Here is an 8,721-nt window from a genome sequence, read left to right on the forward strand (position 1 = left end):
TTGTTAAATAAGAAGGGTCATAGGTTTAACAGTGGGACTGAATGACTTCAACCTTCAACCTTCCAAGATACTACAAGATACAAGAGTGATGTTAGGAGATTCATTAGGTGGAATAAAGCAACTTATTCTGAAGTGAGAAAAGAAGTAGAGTTGTGACCCTGAAGAAAACAAATAGGCCCAAATCATAAGAAAGGTTCATTCTAGTATTGGGAGTTTGGGCTTAATAATGAAATGGTTTTGGAAAAATTATAGTGTTTGATGTCTAGTTTCAAGTTGCATGCTTTTCACATCAAGGCTGCTATATAACCACATAGATAAGTAACTTAGAATGAGATCCTGGTTTGTAGTACGGCTGAGCTCTTCCACAGTGATGTGTTTGCGGAATATTTCCTTCTTGTACATTTCTGAAAGCTTATGGGAAACTTCATAGAAATAGGCTGTAGGCCATGTATGGAAAAGAGGTATTTGATAATCTCCATTTCCACCACAGTAATTTTCTAGGTTACAAATTCCTTTACTGGTTGATATTAACTTTTCCATTTTCATCTATACCATAGCCAAGTTTTCCAAGTTGTCATGAAGTTCCTTGCACAACATCTCAAGTTCATTATATTTTGGATGTACCTTTTGAGAATGAAAACCAGAAACAGTACTGTTGCATTCTAGTTCTACCTTGTCTTCATTAAGTGCACAGATTTTGATATTTCCTATTTTGTTTGCAACAGAAGATCCCATATTGTTGAAAGCTTCCCATTTAGATAATAAATTGGGCCAATCTGCAGCATTGTCCTTAATTTTTCTTGCACTGACAGATAAGACAGTCCTTTTGGGAGTCACCATGCCAGTCACTAGCCTCACTTTCTCCTCAGAGCCATCTGACTCCAAGGCTAGTGCTCTACCCTCTGGGTTTCCTAGTTGTCCTAAGACCATGATCTCATGACAAGTACCTGAATTAGATTTGAGTGAGGGAGTGCTGTGCTAAGTCACCAGCCTTACTTCCTCCTTCAGAACCTTCTGGGTCCAGTGACTAGATATAGATCAGGATGACTGGAGATGACCTTGGATGTGAGGAAATCAGGGTTAAGTGACTTGCCCAAGGTCACATAGCTGAATTTGAGACTGGATTCAAACTCACATTCTCCTGACTCCAAAGCCAATGCTCTATCCACTGTGCCAATAAAGAACTACAGACAGTGGATACTAAATTTTCTCCATTACTATGTATTGTGCCTAAGGAGGCTAGTTTAAGCCTTACCAAAGTGTTTTAGAAGTTATAGAGGACTAGTGTCACAAAGGAAGGTTGTGATTTCTGTTTAATCAAGATTAATCATGGTTGACAATTCAGTTTTTGTATCAATGAGTCTATTACCATGAATTAGAAGCATGGTGTAGTGGAAAAGAGACTTGAGTTTGAAGTTAGTAGGCACATAGGTTCAAATCTTCTCTCAGATACTTGCTAAGCATGCATTCTGGGACAGTTTTTCTGACCCTCAATTTTCTAATCTCTAAAATGTGTATAATAATATCAGTTATATTGCTCATAGTGTTATTGAGGGGTTCACATGCAATAATGGATGTAAAATGCTTTGTGAAACCTTAAAGTACCATATAAAGTCTTTATTATTAAATCTTCAGAAAGGTAAAAGCTTTTTTCTAGTGACCAATCTACACCTTTTATCCTATCTAGATTATCTCATAAGAATGTATAAAAGATTGGGGTGGCTAGAGTCAGGAGTATCTGAGTTCAAATCTGGCCTCAGGCACTTAATAATTCCCTAGCTGTGTGTCCTTGGGTGAGCCACTTAACCCCATTGCCTTGCCAAAAAACCAAACCCTTAAAAAAAAATAATGTATAAAAGACATGCAAGGGGGCGGCTAGGTAGCATAGTGGATAAAGCACTGGCCTTGGAGTCAGGAGTACCTGGGTTCAAATCTGGTCTCAGACACTTAATAATTACCTAGCTGTGTGGCCATGGGCAAGCCACTTAACCCCATTTGCCTTGCAAAAACCTAAAAAAAAATTCATTTAATGTCCCAGCTTTCCCATATCCCTTCCAATATTGATTATTTTCCTTTTTAGTCATATTGGCCAATCGGATAGGTGTCAGGTGGTACCTCAGAGTTGTTTTAATTTGAATTTCTCTAATCAGTAATGATTTAAAACAATTTTTTCATATGGCTATAGATAACTTTAATGTCTTCATCTGAGATTTGCCTTTCCATATCCTTTGATCATTTATCAATTGGGGAATGACTTGTTTTCTTTTCTTTTTTTTAAATTTTATAAGTGACTTGCCCAAGGTCACACAGCTAGGCAATTATTAAGTGTCTGAGATTGGATCTGAACTCAGGTCCTCCTGACTCCAGAGCCAGTGCTCTATCCACTACACCACCTAGCTGTTTGTGTTTTCTTATAAATTTGACTTGTCCTTAGAAATTTGACTTGGCTCTCTATTTTTTAGAGATGAATCCTTTATCAAAAACGCTAGTTATAAAAATTGTTTCCCAATTTATTACATTCCTTTTCATCTTGGTTGTATTGGTTTTGTTTGTAAATAAAATTTTTAATTTAATGGAATCAAAATTATCCATTCTGTCTCTATCTCTTCTGATCATAAACTGCTTCCCTTTCCATAGATCTGACAGATAAACTATTCCTTGTTCTCTTGATTGGCTTATGATTTCACCTTTTATGTCTAAATTCTGTACCCATATCTTGGTATAGGGTAGGAGATGTTGATCTTTGCCTAGTTTCTGCCATACTATCTTCCAGTTTTTCCAGCAGTTTTTATTGGAGAATCTTTGCAAACCCCCTAATTTTATAACAGAGGAAGGCCTTTAGGATGAAGTAATTTGCCTAAGATCACAATGGTTTTTTAAAATTAATGAATTAACTTATTTTCATCCATTTGTACATGCATATTTTCAAGTTACAAAACTTCCCTCCATTCTACCTTCCCACCCTCCCTCCCCTCAGCAGGGAATAGTCAGGTTGGCATTTTACATATATATTTTGTTAAACACATTTACCAATTATTGGCATGAGGAATTAGGATTAAGGGAAAGAGATACAATAGAGATAATTTTATCAAGTGTTTATCAGATTTGGAATGGTTGTTTTTTTCTGTGTGTTTTGTTTTGTTTTGTTTTTCTTCCTCTGGATGGAGATAATATAGTCCATTACCAGTCAAATACAGTTGTCCCAGCTTTCTGGATTATTGAGAGGAGTTGCTTCCATCAAGGTGGTTCATCTCATAATGTTGTTGATGTGTACATTGTTTCCTTTCACTCAGCATCAGATCCTGCAAGTTATTCCATGCTTCTCTAGAGTCCAACCATTTATGGTTTCTTATAGAACAACAATATTCCCTAGTATTCATGTACCATAACTTTAGCCATTCCCCAATTCTTTGCCACTTCAAAAAGAGCTGCTATATATATTTTGGAACATGTAGGACTTTTCCCAATTTTTACAATTTCTTCTGGATGTAGCCCTAGAATTGTCGGGTCAAAGGGTATGAACAATTTTATTGCTCTTTGGGCACAGTTCCATATTGCTCTCCATTCACAACTCCACCAGCAATGCATCAATGTCCCATTCCTCCCACAACCTCCCCAACATTGATCATCTTCCCTTTTTCTCATCTGGGTCAGTCTAATAGGTGTGAGATGAGATCTCATTGTTATTTTAATTTGCATTTCTCTAATCAATAGTGATTTGGAGCATTTTTTCCATATGATTATATATATGATTTTAATTTCTTCATTTGAAAACTGTCTGTTCATATCCTTTGACCATTATCAATTGAGGAATGACTTGTGATCTTATAAATTTGATGCAATTTTCTATATATTTTAGAAATAAGACCTTTATCAGAATTCCTGGTCAAGAAGGTTGTTTCCCAGCTTTCTGCTTTTCTTCTAATTTTGGCGGTATTGATTTTATTAGTGCAAACCCTTTTTAATTCAATATAGTCAGAATCGTTACTATTTAATGCTAGCAGTAGCATTAAGAGAAGAAAAAGAAATTGAAGGAATCAGAATTGTCAATGAAGAAGCAAAACTTTCTCTCTTTGCAGATGATATGATGGTATACCTAGAGAACCCAAGAAAATGATCCAGAACTCCATGAAACAATTAACAAATTCAGCAAAGTAGTAGGATATAAAATAAATCCACATAAATTATCAGCATTTCTATATATGAACAATAAAGTCCAAGAACAAGAGATAGAGAAATTCCATTTAAAATAACTGTAGATAACATTAAATACTTGGGAATTTACCTCCCAAGACAAACCCAGAAATTATATGAACACAATTATAAAGCTCTCCTTACCCAAATAACGTCAGATCTAAATAATTGGAAAAATATCAAATGCTCATGGATAGGTCAAGTTAATATAATAAAAATGACTATTCTACTCAAATTCAATGACTTATTCAGTGCCATACCAATCAAGCTACCAAATAACTTTACCAAACTAGAAAAAAGTAGTAACAAAATTCATCTGGAGCAACAAAGAAACTGATAAAAAAAAAATGTAAAGGAAGGTGGTCTAGCTCTACCAGATCTAAAACTATACTATAAAGCAGCATTCATCAAAACTGCCTGGTACTAGTTAAGAAATGGATCAGTGAATTAGGATAGTTTCAAAAGAAACTGCATTAAATGACTACAGCAATCTATTATTTGACAAACCCAGAGACTTCAGCCTCTGGGATAAGAACTCACTATTTGACAAAAATTGTAGAGAAAACTGGAAAATAATATGGCAAAAACTAGGCATAGATCCACATCTCATACCCTATACCAAAATAAGGTCAAAATGGGCACAGGATTTAGACAATAGTGATACCATGCATAAATTAACAGACCAAAAATTTTCTGTCTGATCTATGGAAAATGATAAATTTATGACCAAAGAAGAATTAGAGCACATAATAAACTAAAATCACAATGTTAAAGTAGGACTGTACTGGTAAATGTTTACAGTAGACTGTGGGAGGTGGGGGAGAGAGGAATGCCAACAATGCACTTTTAAGTTTAATATGCTTTAATAATATTTTCTCCATCACTTTGTTAAGTCTAGACAATCAATAAAACAATACATCAGGGCCAGATGTGTAGATTTGTAGATTTATGAGGTATAAATGTTCAGATGAAAAATTTTATATTGTAAGAGCCAACTCCAGTATACTATTGCAAGAGGCAGGGCTGGGATTCAAATTCAAGTTATCTACTGAAAAATACAGTGCTATTTCTACACACCTCACTGAACTGAAACTGGGTGAAAGACTTGAGATCATGTAAATATAGAAATAACTTTTTTTTAGGGGGGGCGTTGAAAGGCAATGGGGTTAAGTGAACTTGCCAGGATCACACAACTAGGTAATTTTAAGTGTCTGAGGCCAGATTTAAATTCAGGTTTTCCTGACTCACTTCCATGACACCTAGCTGCCCCTAGAAATAATTATTTTTTAAAAAATATTTTATTTTGAGTTTTACAATTTTCTCCCTAATCTTACTTCTCTCCCCCCACCCCCCACAGAAGGCAATTTGCCAGTCTTTACATTGTTTCCATGGTATACATTGATTCAAATTGAATGTGATGAGAGAGATAAACAGACAGCAAAATCAGAAAAGAAATCAGGTTTTTTTTTTTTCCCCTAAATTAAAGGTAATAGTCCTTGGTCTTTATTTAAACTCCACAGTTCTTTCTCTGGATACAGATAGTATTCTCCATTGCAGACAGCCCCCAATTGTCCCTGATTGTTGCACTGATGGAATGAGCAAGTCCATCAAGGTTGATCATCACCCCCTCCCCTTGTTGTTAGGGTGTACAGTGTTTTTTTGGGTTCTGCTCATCTCACTCAGCATTACTTCATGCAAATCCCTCCAGGCTTCCCTGAATTCTCATCCCTCCTGGTTTCTCATAGAACAATAGCATTCCATGACATACATATACCACTTTGTTAAGCCTTTCCCTAACTGAAGGACATTCACTTGATTTCCAATTTTTTGCCACCACAAACAGGGCTACTATGAATATTTTTGTACAAGTGATTTTTTTACCCTTTTTTTTTATCATCTCTTCAGGGTATAGGCCCAGTAGTGGTACTGCTGTATCAAAGGGTATGCATGTTTTTGTTGCCCTTTGGACATAGTTCTAGACTGCTCTCCAGAAAGATTGGATGAGTTCACATAGAAATAATTCTTAATCTATTAAGTGTAGAGATTCTGAACTTTAAGACTTAATTATCATAAATCCTTTTGAAGTCTGATGAAGTCTATAGACCTTTTCTTGGAATAACACATAATTAAAGGAAATCTTAAATTTCAGTAAAAGGGTAAATGAAAATTCTTGAAAAATGCATTTTTTTTCATCCAAGTGCTTATATTCCCTTAAATCCTTCTTTGATCCTATTGCTTTGTTGGTAGCAGTCAACAGATATTTATTAAGAGTTTACTTTGTGACAGGCTGAGAATACAAATTCAAGCACAAATGAAGATAGCCCCTGCTAAAGGAAGCTAAAAAAAAGGAAGCTGAAAGGGGGTGGGATGGAGGAGGATCTGGAAAAGACTAGAGTTAAAGAACCTCTGGTGCAGACTAACTCCCTCAGTTTTAGACAAGAAGAAACTGAAATCAATAAAGATGAAGTGACTCGTCCAAGATTCCACAGATTAGCATTAAAAATTATTATTGATCCACATTGTAAATCTTGTTCAGTTTACACAAGAATGAGAGAGGAGAGTTTAACTCCCTTCATAGTAAAACAGCTTATCAAGATTTTCTCTTCTGTGGAGAGGTCTCTGAAGAACAATTCACAGGAAGTTGGAGTCATGGTGATCTGGTCTTGCAGTTCTATCAAGAAAGTTACAGGAGAGAAGTATTTTATAAAAAGGCAAGTTTCAAATCAAGATTGTGACTGAGTTATTTAAATATTGGGAAAACCTAGTTAATAAAAGAGAAGCACAATCTAAATTATTGGTAATTATTTTTAAGAACAAACAGTAACTGGGTTGTAGAATCACTGGGTCAAGCAAGACTTGTAGTTGAATAAAGATGGATTCTTGCTGCCCTCTTGTGGAAGGAACTGCAGATCTTTGGTGCCTGAGATTCCTAGGCCTCTTCTCTTATTTGTTCACTTTCTCTGCTTCATTGGTCTTTCTATGGAAGACAGAGGTCTGTAAACCTCAAGGTATCTTTCCAGGTTTCAGCAATCAAAATTTACTTTCCTTAGGCATAGCACCCATGGGTAAGGGTGTGATATCCTATGTGGATGAAGAGGAGGAGAGAGGAGAAGAAAAAAGAGAGGAGAGGAAAGGACAGAAGGGCAGGGGAGAGGAGGGTAGATTGGGGAGGGGAGGGAAGGAGAGGAAAGGAGAGGGGAGGAGAGGAGGGAGGAGCAGGGAAGAGGACAGGGAGGGGAGGGGAGGAGAAGATAGGAGAGGGGAGAGAAGAGAAAAGAAGGGGAGGAGTGGGGAGGGGATCGAGAGGAGGAGAAGGAAAGGGAGGGAAGAGAAGAGGAAGGGAGGAAGGGTGAAAGGAACTTTGTTGTCCAACTGGCCAACAATGGGGCAGCTGCTACCACTCACATAGGGTTATCCTGATATGCCATGGCATGCAAGCATAATGGATTTAAGCAAGGGAGCCAGTCTCACTTTCTCCTCTGGAACCATCTGGGTCCAGTGGCCAGCTATGGATCAGGACAACTGGTGATGACCCTGAATACTACATGTCATTGGTCCTTTTTGAAAATGAAAGATGAATAATAGTAATGATATTACTTCCTATGGTGATGAGAATTAGTACTTGGATATGGTTTTGATAAGCCCTACAAACAAAGCAATATTACTCTTTTGCAAATAAGCACAAATGCTTCACTGATGTTATTTATTCACTCAAAAGATACTTGTTGCATTCTTGTATGTTCAAAGTATCTCCTAAGGCTCTACGATTATTTCATTTGATCCTTAAGACAAGTCTGTGAGGTTGATCAGGCAGGTTTTATAATTCTCTTTTCACAAGTAAGAAAACTGAAACCTAGGGTCATTCGGTGACACTAATGTTATTGTACTAGTTAGAGGCATGTGGAGGAGAACCTAGGTCACCTGACTCTTAGCTAATTGAACCCCTTAATACACCATCTATTTATTATCTACCATAGGTAGCTAGCAGCAAAGAGTATAGAATGCTAATCCTGGAGTCAGGAAGGCCTGAATTCAGATCTGGATTTAGACACTAATTAGTTGGGTGACCTGGAGCAAGTCACTGTTTACTTCACTTTCCTCCGTCATAAAATAATCTGGCAAAGGAAATGGTAAACCACTCCAGTATCTTTGCCAAGAAAACCTCAAATGGGTCCACAGAGAGTCAGACAGAATTGAAAAATGACCAATGAACAACAAAACTGGAAAGTTCTTTCTACCAAAATTATTGAATAGTATTCTTTATGCATAAGAAATTTACATGGGTAAGGAAATGCTGGGGACCTTGAAAGAGAGAAAGAAAAAGACATATTTACACTTTAGAGCAAAAGGATCAGTGTTCAAGTTGAAATTTGACTCCTTTCTTGCTTTTGAAGTCATTTAACTATAGAATTCAAAAGAGGAATAGATTTTGATCTCTAAACTTCTACAGTGGAAGTTGACCCAAAATCATAGATGAAGAACTGGAAGGAAAGTTAGCTGTTATTTATTCCAACTTAATTTTACTGA

At 36.5% G+C, this 8,721-nt stretch overlaps 1 pseudogene; it reads right to left on the reverse strand.

The window, feature by feature from the left end:
• Positions 1–246: 246 nt before the first annotated feature.
• On the reverse strand, positions 247–930 carry LOC141499166 (cyclin-dependent kinase 2-interacting protein pseudogene; annotated as a pseudogene).
• Positions 931–8,721: the final 7,791 nt, after the last annotated feature.

This window comes from Macrotis lagotis, chromosome X, assembly GCF_037893015.1.
Source record: "Macrotis lagotis isolate mMagLag1 chromosome X, bilby.v1.9.chrom.fasta, whole genome shotgun sequence".
NCBI lineage: Eukaryota > Metazoa > Chordata > Mammalia > Peramelemorphia > Peramelidae > Macrotis > Macrotis lagotis.